Here is a 20,246-nt window from a genome sequence, read left to right as displayed (position 1 = left end):
GGTTTTACAAAATAAGTGGATTTACAGGTTAAAATAAGAGGATGGAGGTAAGAAAAGATTTAAAGCTAGGTTAGTTGTAAAAGGATTTGCACAGAAAAAGGGAATTGATTTTGATGAGATATTTTCTCCTATTGTTAAAATGACTTCTATCCGTACTATTTTAAGTCTAATGGCTACTGATGATTTGCATTTAGAGTAGCTAGATGTTAAAACAACCTTCCTTCATGGTGATTTGGATGAAGAGATATATATGGCTTAGCCACATGGATTTGTGGTCAAAGGTAAGAAGAACATAGTGTGCAAATTGAAGAAAAGTTTATATGGCTTGAAGCAAGCACCTCGGAAATGGTATCTAAAATTTGACAGTTTTATGCATAAGCATGGTTACAGTAGGTGTCATTAAGATCATTGTGTTTATTTTAAGAGGTTGGATGATGACAACTACATTATTTTATGTTTATATGTTGATGATATGCTTGTAGCTGGGTCTAACATGGATCACATTAAGGGGTTGAAATGCCAATTAGCACATGCATTTGCTATGAAGGATTTGGGGGCAACAAAATAAATATTTGATATGAAGATTTGCTGAGATAGGAAAAATAGAACATTGACGCTATCTTAGGCTAATTATGTTGTGTAGGTGTTGCAATGTTTCTCTATGGAGAATGCTAAAGTTGTCAACACACCTTTACCTAGTTATTTGAAATTGACTAAGGATATGTGTCCCAAGACACAAGAAGAGGAGGATAAGATGTCCAAGGTACCCTATGCTTCAGTTGTAGGAAGCTTGATGTATGCTATGGTATGTACTAGACTAGATATTGCACATGCAGTGGGAGTTGTTAGCAGGTATATGAGTCATCTAGGAATTGAGCATTGGAATGTAGTCAAATGGATTCTCAGATATGTGAGAGGAACATCCAATAAGTGTTACACTTTGGGGGCTCTACTACTGATTTGCAGGGCTATGTTGACTTAGATTTGGTAGGGGATATTGATACCAGGTGGAGTACTACAAGTTATGTCTTTACTATTGGTAGGGTAGCCGTGAGCTAGGTTTCTAGGTTACAAAAGGTTAATACTTTATCCACTAGAGGCAGAGTATGTAGCTGCTACAGAGGCAACCAAGGAGATGATATGGCTTTAGTTCTTCTTGCAAGAATTGGGACATCCTCAAAAGGATAATTAGTTGTTCACAGATAGTCAGAGTGCTATTCATATTGTAAAGAATTCAGCTCTATATTCAAAGACCAAACACATACAGTTGCAGTACCATTTCATTCGATCAATTTTGGAGGATGGATAGTTAAAGCTAGAGACAATACATACCCATAACAATCCAGTAGATATGTTGACAAAGATAGTAACAAGGGATAAGCTAAACTCCTCTTTAGCTTCGATTAGTCTTCTAGCTTGAATATGAATAAAAGAATAGTAGAGTCCAGGGTGGTTTGATCTGGTGGGAGCCCCATGTGGTAGCACTATTGCTACATGATCAGTCTCCAAGTGGGAGATTGTTAGATTGTGGTGACTGATTAGGAAAGTACTGTACATACTTCATGAATTCTTTGGGGTTCGAGGCATCGCCTTGGAAAAAAATAAATTTGGGCCCTATTTTATCAAGATTTTGGGCCGATATGTAATTATTAATTATAACCCTAAAGTGGTTAAAATACTTGTATAAAAGGGCTTAGGGTTAGGGATTGTTTGATTAGGTGTGATGCAAAATTGGTTTTGTGACAATATTGAGCTGTAAGGGATTACCGATTGTAATCAGGTTGTAATCACTGGATCATAACAATATTGGACTTGCTATTTGGTGGACTTAGCCCAGGGATTGGGTGAACCATGTTAAATCTTGTTGCCTTGTGTTCTTTTCTGTGTGATCTATTATTTTATGTTATTGGTTATATTTGCATGTAATTCTTATTTTTGTTTGTGGTTTAATCTTAACACTTTCTATTGGAATGTGATGCCATTTGGCTTGAAAAATGCTAGTACTACATATCAAAGGGTAGTTACTATAATTTTTCATGATATGATGCATAAAAAAATGGAGGACTATGTTGATGATACACTAGTTAAGAGCACAAAACACAATACTCACCTTCAAGATTTGGGACCTATCCTACAGTGCAAGGAAAAATTCAGTCTGAGACTTAACCCCAAGAAGTGTGCATTTAGTATAACATCTAGGAAACTACTTGGCTACATTATGTTTGCAAAAGGAATTGAGGTTTATGTAGAGAAAGTTAAAAGCAATCATGGGCATGCCTCCACCTCATAATATCAGTTAGATGAGGGGCTTACAAGGAAGACTTCAATCCATTTGTAGATTCATCTCATAGCTAGCAGATAGGTCATAACCTTTTACCAAGACACTGCATAAAGGTGTGAAATACAATTGGAATCAAGATTGCCATCAGAGCTTAACACAGATAAAATAATACCTTGCTAATCCACCGATCTTGATGCCTCCTATTCATGGGAAACCTCTCATCTTGTACATTTTAGCAACATAATCATCTTTGGGTATCTTACTAGTACAAGAAGACAATGATAACAAGGAAAGAACTATCTACTATCTGAGTTGCACATTGATTTCTTATAAAATGAATTACAGTATTATTGAGAAGGCTTGCTTGGTAGTTGTCTTTGCTTCTCAAAAGTTGAGACACTACATGCTTGCTCATACTATGTGACTAGTTGCTAAAATTGATCCACTAAAGTACTTACTTAACAAAGCAGCTCTAACAAGAAGATTGGCTAAGTGGGTCATGATACAAAGTGAGTTTGACATTCAATATGTTGAATGAAAGGCTATCAAGGGACAAACAATTGCTGATCAGTTAGCCGAAGCACCAATGGAGAGTCTTCTTCCACTCAAAATTAGTTTTCCTGATGAATCAATTCTAATGATTATACATCAAACTTGGGTAATGTTCTTTGATGGTTCCTTCACACAACAGGGATCGGGTGTTAGACTCTTGTTCATCACACCACAAAGGTACTTACTGCCTAAGGCATACAAGATTCTATTTCATTGTACAAATAATATTATGGAGTATAAAGCCCTCATTAATGGCATGAAGATTGTATTTGAATGGAGAGTGGATTAGTTAAACATATTTGGTGATTCATAGCTTATAATCAACCAGGTCAACGATGTATATTAGAAAAAAAGATAAGAAATTGATTCCTTATAAGCGCATGATGGGTGACTTGAAAAAATTCTTTGCTGATATCACTATCCAACAGATTCCTAAGGTAGACAACAAAGTGGTTGATGCCATGGCTACTTTGGCTTCCTTATTACAAATGCCAAAAAATGATCTTCGACACAATTTCCTGGTGGAAACATTACTCTACCCTGCCTATGACTCTCCCAAATCTAGGATGATTTGTTCTATTGTAGGACATGAATCATCTTGCTACAACCACATATACTCTTGCATGACCAAACCATTATGGACAATCTAACCCAAAATGAAAAATGTCACCTTATCTATAATGCTTCACAGTATGTTATTATTGCTGATGGCTTGTTTAGGAGAGGTCTCAATGGAACACTCTTTAGGTGTCTAGAACTTGATAACTCCAAATGCATGTTAATCTTCGTCCACAAGGGCATTTGTGGATGTCACTCTAACGGCTTGACACTAGCTCGCAATGTTATTAGAGCTGGTTACTATTGGCCAAATATGGAGCAAGAGTCAATCAAATATGCCAAGTCCTACAAACAATGCCAGCTCCATGGGAATTTGATTTACACTCTAGCTAGAGATCTAATTCCATTTGTTACACTATGGCCATTTCAACAATGGGCCTTCAATCTTGTGGGTCAGATTCACCCATCCTCTTCAAATAGACATAAATTTATCATTATCACTATAGACTACTTCACTAGGTGGGTAGAGGTAGTCCCTCTTTCCATAGAAAATGGCAAAACTATAGCTTTGTTCATTATGAATTACATCAGATGTAGGTATGGTGTACCTTCCTCCATTATTACTAACAATGGAGGACAATTTAAAAACAAGGATATTAAGGAATTGTGTAAAAAGTTTAGAATCATGCAACATTGGTCTTCTATTTATTACCCCTAGGGTAATGGTCAACCAAAAGCATCCAACAAGGCAATCCTTAAGATTTTACATCACACAGTTAGTAAATATGGAAGGGATTGGCACCTCCAATTTGGATTTATGGGCTTACAAAACAAGTATTAGAACTCCAACAAGTACAATGTCCTTTGCTTTAGTATATGGAGTGGATGTTGTGCTTCCCATTGAGGTTGAGATTCCTACTTTGAGAATCTCCATGAAGGGCTCATTACTAATGATGACTATAGAATATCTTGGCTTCAAGAGCTAGTATTGTTAGATGAAATTCGACAAGTGGCATGTGATCATCTTCGAGCTTATTAACAGTGTATTTCCAAAAGTTACATTAAGAAAGTTAAGCCACGTGACTTCCAACTAGGTGATCTCATTCCAAGAGAAAACCCTAAGAATCAACAACAATGAGTACAAAAAGGGAAGTTCAAACCCAACTGGCATGGTCGATACAAAATCATTGCAGTGTTTGGATCTGGTGCTTACCAACTTTCTACAGTCAAGGCAGAGGTGTTCAAGAAGCCCATTAACACTCTCCACCTGAAGTAGTTCTACAACTGATCTAATCTTAGAAGCTCTTTGTATATACTTAAATGTCTTGAAAATTTTCTAAAAATTACAAAAAGTCTTGAAAAAAATTGTTACCTTGGTGAAAACCTAGCAATAGGCACCTTGGTAAAACCAAAAAAATGGAAAATTCAAAAATACAAAATATCAAAAAAGAGAAGAATACAAAAAATTAAAAAACAAAAAAGTGTCATTGGCGAAAACCTAGAAACATGAATCGTGGTAGCAAAAAAAAAGAATTTCTACCAAGAAGGTGAAAACCTAGTAAACAACCACCTCTTATTCCCAATGCTATATCTTACAACACATCTTTAGACTCATGTACAGTTGCTTTCCTACTTTAGTTTGTTGGTTTTGCTCATGTATCCATGGATTGAATCTTGTCATAACTTAGGGAAAACACCTTATAGTGTCATAGGAATCTCTCATGATAGTCACTAGTCATTCTATCTGTGTTTGCCTATTATTGCTAGTGTCACTTTTTGAGATTCCTCTCATGGAAGATCTCTCTTGCATCAGTCACTAGTTGTTTAAACTGATTCTACCTACTAACGCTCGTGTCATTTTTTGAGATTCCTCTCATGGAAGATCTCTCTCACGTCAGTCACTAGTTGTTCTAACTATGTCTACCTACTATTGCTTGTGTCACTTTTGAGATTCCTCTTATGGAAGATCTCTCTCGCATCAGTCACCAGTTATTCTAACTATGTCTACCTACTATCACTCGTGTCACTTTTGAGATTCCTCTCATGGAAGATCTCTCTAATGTTAGTCACCAATTTTTCTAGCTGCATCTGCCTACTATCGCTTCTATCACTTTTTGAGATTCCTCTCATGGAAGATCTCTCTTGTGTCAATCATCAGTTGTTCTAACTATGTCTGTTTATTATCGCTCAGTTCCTACCAAGGTTCTTCTTATTGAAGATTCCTCTTTGACTTTAGTCACCAGTTGTTCTAACTGTGTCTATCTACTATTGTCACCTTACTAAAGAGATTTCTTTCAGATATGTTATGGACATTGGCAATTGACATCAATTCTATAACATAGAAATCGAACTTAAAAAAATGATTTTTTTTGGAATATGTTGAGCTTTTCTTTGTTTTTTTTTCTTTTTGCTTTATCATGTCTCTTTGAACAACTCGATGATCTCACTTTCAACTAGCGAAGTGAGGACTAAGGGCATGATCTTTTCTTTGCTTTATGTTTGTGGTTTAGTTCCAATGATCTGAAGGAGCCATATAAAGAGGGGTGTCCACTATAAGAGCCTTCATCTCGTATTGGATGGCTGTGTGTACCTTGACTCATTTTATATGGATAAATCAATGAGGTTGGTTCTTCTCCTTGCTTGTCTGATTGAATTCTCTACGCTATAGTAAATATTGACACTCATCCTACTAAGTGAATGTACGGGTCACCATGAGTATACTTAGCACACTTCTATCTCAGGTTACGAATGTAAGGGTTGTTACAGACATAATACTTATTGATTACTTAGCATAAGAAAGATCTCTCATGTGTTTGATGTGTCTACATCCAAGAAATATTTTGGTCATCCTAGCATTTATGCTTTGATTCTTATGTTGACTTGCTACATTAAAAGGGACAAATGTTCTTTTAATTCTAGCTTCTTGTGCCTCAAATGCTTACATTTAATCTTGACAATACTAGAACAGATGTGCTATTCATATTCCTATGATTGCAATTTTAGTGGGGATTGTATGACATCTGGGATTTGCTACATGCTCAATGATGATAATTATTGAAGCTTGGTAACCAGACCTAGGCTTGCATCTAGTTTAAGGTTGCATCTAGCATAGGATTGCATTGCATAGGCACATGGTTTGATTGCAATTCTACTTGCATCCTTCATGATGAGGAATTGTTGACTTCTTCAAAGTATCACATTTCTTCATGATTGCACAAACAATCAATTCATCACCCCTTGGGCTAATTTGGTTGCTCTGAATCCATTTTCAGGATCAAATTCAAAATCTAACATGCTTAAACAACTCCAAATCACATTTTAAAATTGTGGGACTGTCTATATTTTTGATACTTTGTGAATCTTGGAATCATTTCAAATCACATTTTCTTCAAATCTTCCAATAAATTTTGGAAAAAGTCAACTTTGGTCAAATCTGGTCAACTTTGGTTAAACTTGGTCTTGTAGACCTCAAAATTACTTCAAATAAAATTTCATTTGATCATTCTGATCTCTTCTATATTCTTTCAAATCTTGGATTTCTTCAGTATCTTTTACCATACTATGCTACATCACATTTTGGGTATGTCATCGTTCAATTTTGCTCCTGAAGGGGTAGTATGATTACATCATTAAATCTATTGAATTTGAAATTCAACTCAATCTGACTCTCATGTCTTCATTACTTAGGGCATCTTGCTCCCTTCTATTTGGCATCTATGTCATCTATCTTATCTTTTGATTAGCTTATCACATCTTATAATATTTCTAGTCAGAGCTCAATGGACAGGTATTAGGATAGTCTAAACCCTAACTCTTGAGGATCAAATCTCATTCTGAGGATGATTCTACAACTCATGATTGGATCTTACTATCTTTTATGGACCAGTATTCAGGTGTTCTATATGGACTCTAGGGAATTAAGTTCCATTCTAGAGATAATTCCAAATTCTTGGTAAGGATTAAGCTTCATTATGGAGATAATCCTAACTTTTTGTTGAGAATTAAGCCTCATTTTGAGGATGATTCTATGAATCATGATTAATCCTATCATCTTTTAATGGATAGGTATTGGGACAGTCTAAACCTTGACTCCTGAGAGTTGAGTCTCATTCTGGGAATAATTCTATAAAATCTGACAATCTTTGTGCTATCAACTTTGGTATCTAGGTGTTCTTTTTGGATCCCTTAAGGTTAAGCTTCATTCTAGAGATAACCTTTAAAAGCTTATCAATCTCAGTATCTAGGTGTTCTATCTAGATCCCCTAAGGTTAAGCTTTATTTTGAAGATAATCTTAAAAAACTTATCAATTGGTCTCTATATCATCAATTTCAAGACCAATTTCATTTCTTGATCTTTGTATCATACTTCTGATTTCTTTGAATTAAACATGCTATTCACACATTCATTCAAAGAGGGGCAAAATGTAATACCCCAAAATTAGTACATTGCCATATTAATCAATTTTTGTTTATTCAATCATTCCTAAGTCCTATTTTACTAGGCAATTCTAATTCTAATAATCGCTACTTGACCAAGGTGTCAAATGCAAAAAACCCTAATTTGCATTGATCACATTATTTATTTAATTCCTAAGTATTACTCAAATTAGCTACATAATATATTGATTTAATTTAATCTAATTTAATTATAAGTGTTCTACTTTAATTAAATTAAAATTACCTCTTTAAGCTAATGTACAAAGGAATTAAATAAATTTAATTTAATAAGATATCTCCTCTTTTTTATTATTGAATTTAATTATTCAATTAATTAAAGTTATTCATTTATGAGGTCATATTCTATTTTATTAAATTAAATATTCTCAAAAAGGGATTAACTCCTTTTATCACTCAAAGGCAACCAATTAATTCCCTTTTCATGAGGAAGTTTCCTTTATGATTGGCTCTCCTCTTCAATCTTGACCATCCATTTTGATTAATATCAATTGTTGATCACCTCTTGGATTTTATAAAAGAAGCTCTCCATTCCTCATTACATAGGTAGAAAAATTGGAAATTTCATCCAACTTATGCCGAAATATCCACTCATTTTCTCTTACATTCTTAGCTTAAATTCTTACATTGCAATCTCATATTAGCTTAAAATGCATTCATTTAGCATAATATGTTTCTTTATTTCTTAGCTTAATAATACATTCTCATATAGATTAATCTTGCATATCTCATATAGCTTAAAATCCTTCATTCTAGAGGTTTGGTTGCTTGCTTCTTGTTCTGAGAGAAAAGGAAAAATCCTTCTAGTTAGAAGGAAACAAGTTGGACTATTGGATTTACTTGGATGAATAATCTCACATTCATTCCGAGATGATCTTTCAAATAATGACCATGTTGAAGTGTATGTGAGGATCTAAGGCCCGCATTCCACGTATATCCTTTTTGAGTGATAAAAGAAATTAATCCCTTTTCATGGGGAAGTTTCCTTTATGATTGGCTCTCCTCTTCAATCATGATTGTCCATTTTGATTAATCTTGACTGTCGATCACCTCTTGGAATCTATAAAAGAAGCTCTCCATTCCTCATTACGTAGGTAGAAAAATTGGAATTTGCATCGAAGTTATGCTGAAATATCCACTCATTTTCTCTTACATTCTTAGCTTAAATTCTTACATTGCAATCTCATATTAGCTTAAAATGCATTCATTTAGTATAATACATTTCTTTATTTCTTAGCTTAATAATTCATTCTCATATAGATTAATCTTGCATATCTCATATAGCTTAAAATCCTTTGTTCTAGAGGTCTAGTTGCTTGCTTCTTTTTTTGAGAGCAAAGGCAAAATCCTTCTAGTTAGAAGGCAACAGGTCGAACTATTGGATTTACTTAGATGAATAATCTCATATTCATTCTAGGATGATCTTTCATATAATGACCATTTTGAAGTGTATGTGAGGATTTGAGGCCCACAATCCACATATACATTTGATATTTTTAAGATTCAAGGATCTTTTTAAAGAATTTCCTCTTCAAGATCTAGCATTTTGTTGGCCATCAAAGGAGGAGGTCTACATTGAGGCATTTGTCATTTTTTTCATTGGCATACACTTACATTCATGGCTCCATGATGTGATTTTGGTAGATCTATTGTATTTGTGGACATTCCCTACATCCTTCACTGTAAATTCAACATTGAAAACACACAAGCATTGCAAAATCCTTATTGAAAAGGGTTTCTTCAAGCAAGGTGAATATTTACATTTTTCTTACTTGATTTCATGTTTTACATCTCAATTTTAAGGTTGATTCCTCAATCTCAATCTTAAGTAAGGTAAGCCCTTATCAAACTAAAATAAAAATCAAGTTTTACTATGTTTAGGAGTAGGATAACACAATTGTGTTTACAAATTTGATAACTACCTCTTGAGGCATTTTCAAAGAAGTTGGATCGAATTTTATACTATGTCCCAATAACATGTCCATCTTCATGTAAAGTGTCCAGATACTTTACCACCAAGTCAACCATGGTTCCCAGAGGTTTGATTAAAATAATTTTTTTTGGGTTTTCTTTTGTGATCACAAATCCATAGTTAGAAGTCTAGTAAAAATGTCATATCCATGATTTTTAGAGCAAAAGAACATATTCCCTTGTATGTTTTGAGGTAATTACTTTATCATTCATTCACCTTTTAGCATAGACCTATTTTCATATTTTAATTGGGTTGATTTCATATATTTAACACCTAAATATATAATATAGTTTTCATTAAATCAATTGGTTCAATTTTACATTTCCAATTACACAACTTACACTTAACTTACATTTCATATCCTTAATCAACTTACAATGAATAAAAGAGGACTTTCTTGCATACTTCTTTGATATACTTTAAGTTTAGTATTGGCATACCTTAATCTAATTGGGTTTTACTAATCTAACATTAGATTATGTGGTGAAATACATTGAATCTCAACCTTAACCTATAGTCTTATCTTTGTTTGAACATAAACCTTCTCTTCCTATCACCTCTGATCATTCCCACGTGTTTAAGGCACCTAATGGACTTCTATATTACTGCTAGGGTTTCTCATATCCCTTCTCATAGTGCTTTGATTGATTCCTCTTCCTCCATGAATGTTATCACATAAGAGCATCATTTTAATAGATGATTGCACAAGGATACCTATGACACATATGATGTTTGGACTCAAAATTGTAATGGGTTTCTTTATCAATCTCAAGATTCTATCAATTTTCCTATAACCCTTTCTGGTAAGGATGTGCATACTACCTTTTTTGTCATTCCAGCTTTCAATTTCAAGTTAAGCTTGGTATGGTATTGTGTGGCTCTTTTCCATGTAATCAATAGATTTTCCTATTCATAAGTTTATTAAATTTCCCCATAATGGAGAGTTTGTCACCATTAGTCATTCTCTTTATAATCCTTTGCATCCTTAATATTTTATTGAGATATATTTTTATTGAACATCTCTCCTTCAAAAACCACATGTCCATCTTGGTCATCTTTATCAATCCTATTAGTGATACAAGGTAGACAAAATTCTTGAGCTTATCCTTCTTAAGACTAGTTCTCTTATAGTTTTCTTTCCTATACCACTTATTCCTACATGTAACATTCCTCAACCTATACTTGTTCTCTCTTCAAAACCTATGATAGTTTATCCTAATCCTCCAAGTATATCTCATAAAACTATTTTCAATCAATATACTCATAAGCATTGCAAGAATGATCTAGTTAAGGCCAAGGACTGCACTCTTGATTCTCAAATTGCATCTTCATCTCAACCTTTGTCTTCCTTTGATCAACCCATTCTTGATCCCTTGGGGTAAATTAATCATACTAACAACATGCAAATAAATAAACATAAAGACTTTTTTCATAATTTAAGTTCTATTATCTTGACATGGAAGACACTCATGATGATGATATATAGAAGACACTTTAATAGATATGCTTGTAGTGGACTTCTCTATTTTGGTGATCTTTGTGTGTTTTGTGTTATTTTTTCCCTCATGTTGTACTCTTTGTTATATATTTTGTCTAGTTCGCTTTAGACAATCCATTTTCCTTTGTTGGCACAAAAAGATAAAATAATCAAACACATCATACACATTCTTCTATTTGTATCTCTCTTCTTCTATTTGTATCCTGGTGGTCTTTGTGTGTTTTGTGTTATATTTTCCCTCATGTTGTACTCTTTGTTATATATTATGTCTAGTTCACTTTAGACGATCCATTTTGCTTTGTTGGCACAAAAAGATAAAATAATCAAACACATCATACATATTCTTCTATTTGTATCTCTCTTCTTCTATATGTCATTATATATTATGTTATAAATGTGTTATTTTTCATACACGTTCCCTTGTGTTGTCTACTTGGATACTTGTGACATGGTAGCATTGATTCTTTTATTCTCTCCATCTTGTCAGCCCAAAAAGACTCTTCTTTGTATCTCTTATGTGTATTTCCTCCATTGCATTGTAGTTCTACTTCCTTCCAAGAATGATAAAATGCCACACTTGACATAATATTATATATTACCATATGATCATACTAAGCCTAAAATTAGTAGACCCCTTTGTTCTCTCTTTTTGTCATGTACTTATTCCCCTTGAAGTGTTCTCTCTTGGAGGAATTTCATAATGGAAACATTTCTAATAGATGTATGAACATTTATGTTAAATCTATTTCTCTTGTTAAGGTGTTTGCAAACACTTTAACATGGTGGCATACACTTTTTTCACTTGTTCACACACACTTTGATGGTTTGGATTCCTTTGTCTAACTATTGAGAGTTTGTAGTGGTTTGAACCTTGTTCTTTTTGGGTCTCTCTTTGGACTACTAATAGTTTGGGAGGCTTGATCTTTACTTTTGATCCCTCTTTGGATTGCTAATAGTCTAGAAGGACTGATCATTGTTTTGATTCATTTTTAAAGTATTAACAACCTGATAAGCCTCATCTTGTTTCTAACCCCTTAATGATACACACATCCTTATGCCCGAGTCACTTCTTATTCTTCTTTTGGGGCATGAATCTCCCTTGATAATGAATATTTTTGATGAATTGAATATCATGATACACACACTTTATAGACCAATCAATTCACCTTTGATGGGTTGATTAACATGGCACACACACTTTCTAGACCATTCAACATCATTTCTTGTTGCAACACACCTTGCTTTTTCATATAGTTCACAATAAGAAAAAAAATCTTATTGGGTGATTTGACTACCCTTTTTCTCTTGTCATTGGAATCACTCTTGTTATAATTTTGGATATGATAAAGACTCAAGTATATGGGGGGCTTGATGGTTTCTTTATCTCCTTAGTCATGATGAGATCAAATCTTTCTTTTGATCTACTTTATTGTGAGTTGGAGGCAATTCATGCTTCCACCAAATTGGGGGGTAAATGTATTGTCTTAAAATGGAATAACTCATTATTTAAGACCTCTTAGCTCCTGCCCTTTAGTAACCCTATCAACCGTGAATGGATTCATGCTCAATCAACTATTTCTCCTATTATATTTTCTTATAGCACTTTCATCTATGTAGTTTCTAAGACCTTGGGGTTACCTCTTCTTGGGCCAACTCTGGAATAGGTTGACCTAGGTAGACTTATCCTTGAATAGGGTGACTTAGTATAACCTATTTCATAATAGGGAAATCAAAATTTACATATTCTCTAAGGACTTTAGTTCTCAAGGCCAATTTTGTCTTGGGGTTGTAAATTCAAAAATTAGGTGTCCCAGTTGGCTTGCTTTATTTTTGTGCTTGAAAACCAATATAAAAGGAACCCTAGGTACATCATTTTAAACTGATAAGATATCACTAGAGATCCAAGGACATCGACTTGACATCCAAGTATTTCAAAGCATTTTTCAAGTACTCAAGCAAGCATATTTTTATCAAGAATTCAATTTTTTTAAGATTTAAGGATCCTTTCTGAGAATTTCCTCTTTAAGATCTAGCATTGCATTGGCCATCAAGGTAGGATTTTCATTCTAAACATGTTTTTTTAGGCCTTGGTCAATAGGGAGTCCATAGAAGAAGAACACATAGAAGAATTGATGGAAGGTGAGGTCATTCCTAAATTCACACATATGGAAGACTCCTCCCTACAAAGAAATGGCACTATTAGTTGTCTAGAATAGTAGTCTACCAACCTAGGTACCTACATTACATATAAAGAGGATTAACTCTTGCATAGTCAACTCAATAATGAATATTCATTTTGAGTACATTGTATCTATTAATCGAACCATATACAACATACTTCGTATGTGTTAGGATTAACAAGACATAAATAACAATTACAAAAAAATATAACCAATAAAAAAAAAAAAAAATCACATAGAAGAGAACATGAGACACATATATTTAACATGGTTCATCCAATCCCTAGATTATGTCCACAAAACATTGAGTCCAATATTCTTATTATCTAGTTACTACAACCTGATTATAATCTATAATCCCTTACATCTCAATCAAGAAGCTATAATCTCATTACAAATAATGAAATTCCTAACCCTAAGCCATTTTATACAAGAATTTTTCTGCTTACAAATTAGGGCTAGAATAAGTTGACCAATAGAAAAAATATAACTTCGAACACTTTTTGCAATAGTAAATTCATTTTTGGCTTCAGGGGTGTTGCCTCTTGACCTTACCCTATATCGTAAGAGGGAGTGCATTTGGAACCACTGACCCTAGTTCTCCACAAGGGCCATTGCCCCTTGACCCCTAAAGCATGGGGGTACTAACCCTAAAGCCTTGTAGTAAAATATGGGGGGAAAAACACATTGAATAAAGTGGTAAAAAATTAACCTTTGAATTATATTAGGCTCCACATTACAACAATATGATACACCCACTTGCAGTGAACCAAATATCTTTCTGTTGGAAGAGAGCAAAGATCCCAATTGTGATTCTTTATCAAAGAAGAATACTATAGTAGCCTTAAAAGAAGATTCAATATATAGAGTAAAACATCTTTTAATTTAGAAGTTTCAAAGGCTTGTAACTTACTAATTCGAGTCTCCCTATTGAATCCTTGAATGAGAGAAATTACTTACTCAATCCCATTAATCTTGTTCTCCTAGGCTTGTGTCAAAGATCTAAGAATCTTCTACACAATTTCATCTTTGGTTATGATTTGACCAATATTCCTTATTCATACAAGAATCTCTATAAATATTTGTACATAGGCTCTAACTAACTCATTCTCTTACATTCTTACATCCTCCAAGTTATCTTTCTAGTTCTACAACTTTTCTTGCTTTTTACATTGGTCTCCTTCTATAGTATCTCCAATTTTTCCCAAATCTCATGTACTGAATCTAATTCTTTTACTTCACTAAATTCTACATCTAATAGTGTGTTGATGAGTGCTTCTCTTACAATGATGCTACACTAAATTTATCTCTTTTCATCATCTGTACATGAAGATAAATTACTTTTCATCCAAAAGTTAATACTTATTTAAATCAAGTGAGTTCTCATCTTGTTCTTTCACCTATCATACTTGTCTCCATAAAACTTAGGACTTTCCTTCCTAGATAACACCTCAAGTTGTAAATATTCCTTCTCAAGGAGGACCTAATTCTTTGATACCAACTATTAATAAATAAAGTCCATGTTTTTGTATAATTATAATGCATTTAGTATAGTTGTCCATGTTAAAGGACCTTGAAACCTTCTTACAAGGTTCACAATCCTATTAGGAGTCATGAGAAAAAATGACTCAATACCTGAGCACACTACCCAAAGGATGAAAGGTTAAACCACCTTTAATTTTGGATAAAAATTCTAAGAAAATTGAACTAACTAAACAAAAAAAACTCACCTTTATAATTCCTTTGGATTCCACTAAGAATAATAGATTCCACTTGTACCTCTTCTCAAATTATTTGGCAATTTCCATCTCTACTTTGATATTCCAACATTAAAGCTCACATGCATAATCATTCCCATACATTCTATTTGATACAAATGAAGGAAATAAATTTCCTTCATGTCAATTATAAACAAGCAATTTGGTCGGCCTATTAGGACTCCCCAATGCACAAATAAATAAATAGGAACACACAATCTTCATAAGAAACTATACAACCATTAAAAATATGAGTCAACATGATACAATCTATAATTAACTCTCACCAATAAAGATCAACATGCTACACCATCCATTTGGTTGCTAGTAAAACATATCATGTGTTAGACTTCAACAACCATTACAACATGAACCAAATGATCGACAAATCTGAACAAACACACACAAAAAAGTATTCTAATATCTTCTATTTTTGCAAACATTAAGTCCAAATTTCCATCAAGATATAACCAAAACATTGTGACTATCTTTTGTATAAATCTCCACTCACTAGCATGCTACCACTCTTTACTAAAATAATTGTGACTCATCCAAAAAAACACATAAGATATTCTAACTATAGACATAATGTCTAAACACATCCTGCAACATAAATTCATTCTTGTATACTCAATAATGCTAATAATTATGTGTATTATGCTAACCAATTACTTGCAACATAGAGAATTTGAGTATGTTTGAAACCATACAACATATGTTGACATCAATGACAAGACATGTCATCAATACAATATGTATGTCATCTCAAGAGTATCAATAATCTCCCCAAGTACCAACTATCTCCCACATAGCTTCCAATCTAAACATATCCATTATTCAAGAAATAATTTCTTAGGTTGGGATTTGGACCTAAAAATTATCTCCCCTATCTAAGCACACTCACCTTGATAATTAGAAAATTTGATGGTAGTACTTACAATCTCGCATAATAGATGAACACGCGCGCATGTGTGCGCACACACACACACACACACACACAAAGAACATGTAATGGTGGGGATTTGTGCTACTATTGGTATGAATTTATTAGGAAGATTGATAGTATGATTTGGGAGATGATTGATTGTTTGTGAGTTGCATTCATGACTTGGGTTGTTATTGATGTCAACATATCATATTTCTGGATAGTTTAGGAAGAGTAGTAAAGACATTTTTGTTCAATGTAGTTCATAGATGCAATGTTACATTCATCATGGTTAGAAGTATGTTCTTGGATGTGTGGAGATGCTATGTCTATGTTTGTGGAATGAAGTATGGAGTTATACATGAGTTACATAAGTTTTGCAAAGGATTGGTTGCAGGCCAGTGCACTTGAAATGATACATTGTTGTTCATGTTGTATCTTTTTGATGGAGTTAAAGCTTGTCCAATGGGCTTGGATTTTGGTTAGAGACACATTTTTTATTCTATGTTTGAGATGGCAGAAATTTGATTTTTATTTTTTGAAGACTTGTGAAGGATAATTTATGGGTTATTCCTTGGAGTTTGACCGTGTTATGTCATTGATATAACTTGTATTGTAGGGTGTGTAACTTAATTTTAATATCTTACGATGGTCCTATATTATTCATTGTATGTTGGAGTAGTCTCAAGGCCAACTCAATTAGATTTTAGGACTTATTATAAAGGAAAGATGTTTCTTTTTTTATAAATCATCATATGTGAACATATGCAATGTAATGTGATTGTATAAATATTTTGCTAAGGTCAAAGAAAATATAGATATTGGTGATGCTGTGGAACTTAAAAATGAATTGTATTGGCAAGATAAGTTGTTGTTTTAGTTAGTTAACTTTCTTGGATATGTTATCCTAAATTGTTTAGTGAGAACATTTATGAAGCAATTTGGACACTAGGTTTAGTTGACTTCCTATCAACTCCTAATAGGATTGGAATCTTTTGATAGAGATTCAAATTCTCCTAATAGGGACACACATGTATTGATTGTATGTATTTGGACCCTAATAGGGTCACATCCTTTCATAAGGAAATTTTATACTAGTATATCATCTTGTGGGAATCATTCACATTGGGGTTTTCCCAATGATCAAGGGTTTCCTTAGTTAACATATATTTGTGTCACTTTGTATGGTTATAATCTTGTGGTTGTTATATTTTCTGGTCATATATTTCAGATTTGATCAATTTGGTTTAAGTTGTTTAAAGTGCATAACTGATTCACCTCCCTCCTTCTCAATTATATTTGTGGACTTTAATTTCTAAAAATTGGTATGAGAGCATTAGGTTCTTGAAGATAAAGTTTAACATCTTAAGGAGATACATGGCTACATTCAGGAAAGAAAGTCTGCAATTCAATATGGAGTGAACTATGACAACTAGAAGAATAAGATAAAGACTCACTTGCTAATTCATGGTAGCAAATTACTAGTTGGTTACAAGGTCAATCAAGGAAGTGACAGAAGAACATGATCTAGAATCATGTACTCAAGAAGATAAAGATCTAATGTAATTTTAATTTTTGGATTTGATTGTGTAGAGTTTTTTTTATCATCAATGTTTTAGATCATACTACTTGATCCATCATCAGGATGCAAGAGTTAAAGAAGAGCACAGGATGAAAAAGATCTATTAATGCACAATATGTATACTAGAGAAGCATTTTTTTAGCTCTAACATAATTAGAGTATGTTGAGGTAAAATGATTATACCTTGCACAAAAAAGTTGGATTAAGTTACAAACTTTATTTGAAGGTGATAAATTTGCAAAGAAATCTAGACTACACAATTGGAAGAATATGTTGGATAATGGTAATATTTTGGAAGATGAATCTATTAGAGCATATTTTGGTAGAATATATGAGATTGTTGCAAGAATCAATAGTTGTGGAGGAACTATGATAAAATGTGAAGTACTATGGAAGATATTGAAATCTTTGACCCTTGAATATGTACACAAATTTTAGATCATTGAAGATATTATTTCCGTGACACCAAATTTTACAAAATAAACATCACTTGGAAATTTGTAAGCATTTGAACATAAGTTGAAGTAGAACCAAGGAAAAACTATATAGAGACAATTTGTAGTGTACAAAAAGATAGAGCTAAACTTACAAGGAGTGCAAGCACAAGTAGAGATTATGCTAGAGAATGTACTTGATCAAACAAGAAAAGACAAGAATATATATGATGGGCTTGCTTTACTTATTAAAAGGGAACATAAAGGTAAGATTTTTTTTCTTGTTCAACTTACAAAGAACTTGGTCATTTTTCATCACAATTTCTTTAAGAGAAAAGCAGACAAGACCTAAGAAGCCTTATAAGTTAAAGTTAACACAAGATTGCTTCTATGTTATGAAGATGATGAATTCAATTTTAAGGTGATAAATTTATTAGAGAGTGATTATGAGGATGATGAGCTTGAATTTGTTTCTATTAAAAAAAAAAGTTCTATGAAAGAAGAAAGCCTTAGTATCACATGTTGAAAACAAAAATTCTAATTGGATTATAGATAGTGGTTTCTCTCATCATATGACAAGAGATATGAATAATTTTTTTGAATTTAATAGTTATGAGGGAGGAGTAGCTAGAGTTGGAAATAATGAACCTTGACAAATTAAAAGAAAATTGTTTATTACACTTCACAAGAAAAATAACACCGAGGATGTCTATTTTGTTGATGGTTTGAAACATAATCTTTGGAGTGTTGGACAACTTTTGGATAAGGGATATCTATTACAATTTACATAGAAGACTTGTATAATCAAGGATAAATATGGTAAGTTGATTGATACTAGTACAAGGAAAATAGGTATCATTTTTCAATTAAATCCTATTGAGATCACATATTTGGTAGCAATAATTAATGATCATTGTGTATGACATAAAAGATTTTATCACATTAACTTTGATAACATTGTGAAGATAAGTACTACACATGCAGTGGCATATTTCTCTAAGATTGTAAAAATTTCTAACATGGTTTGTAAGGAATTTATGATGGCAAAGAAGAATAAGCGTTCATTTCCAAGAAAGATGTTTACTACTAAAGTGAAGTTGGAGATTGTACACACATATTTGAGTGGTCCTATAAGAAAAAGAGCATTCTATGGTGAAAGGTACTTAATGATTTTTATTGATAATTTGAAAAGGATGATATAGGTAGTATTTCTTAGAGAAAAGTGTGAACCTTTTCAGAAGTTCAAGTTGTTTAAGAATAGAGTAGAAAATGAATTTGGATTAAACATTAAGTATTTAAGATCAGATAGAGGAGGATAATTAATTTCAAATGAGTTTAACATATTTTCTTTGGATATTGGAATCAAGAAAACCTTCAACTCCTAAGACACCACAACATAATGGAACAAAAAAAGGAGAAATAGATCAATTGGAAGAGGCAACTAGAGAAATGATGTTTGAGAACAATGTCTTACATACCTTTTAGATAAAGTAGATGTTACAAGGCATTGGTATTGAATTTTTAGAACCTATTATCATACACTGTGGTAACATAAGCACATTTAATATGTTAAAGAATCCAATATTACATTCTAAGACCAAGTACATTGCAATAAAGTATCATTTCTTGAGAGAGAAGGTAACAAACAAAGAAATCAAATTGGAGGATGTTAGCACAAAGGAGGAGATAGTAGACATATTTACAAAGCCTCTTGCTAAGGACACCTTTGAGTACTTGAGAGGCATGCTTGGGGTTATGCCCCAACCTTCTATAGAGTAGTTGATGCATGATTACATCAATCTAGCATATTCATAGCTTATTCTTACATTTGGGTTATATGTTGGTGATGCTTCCTTGGTGGAGTAGTCAATTTTGGGAAGAGTTATTGAGAACTCTTAAGCATTGTTTGATTGCTTCTTTTGACACTTAGTGAGTCTTTTCAAATTATTTTGGAAATGATTGAACTTTGAGAATTGACATAATGATGCCTTTATAATTGATGTTAATGGAGGAGAAATATATATGAAAAATACCTTTTGTATTCAATTATTG

Source organism: Cupressus sempervirens, chromosome 2, assembly GCF_028749045.1.
Source record: "Cupressus sempervirens isolate cs-2001-9-10 chromosome 2, ASM2874904v1, whole genome shotgun sequence".
In the NCBI taxonomy this organism is placed as follows: domain Eukaryota; kingdom Viridiplantae; phylum Streptophyta; class Pinopsida; order Cupressales; family Cupressaceae; genus Cupressus; species Cupressus sempervirens.
The sequence above is the reverse complement of the archived record's forward strand: the minus strand, read 5'-3'. Positions refer to the sequence as shown.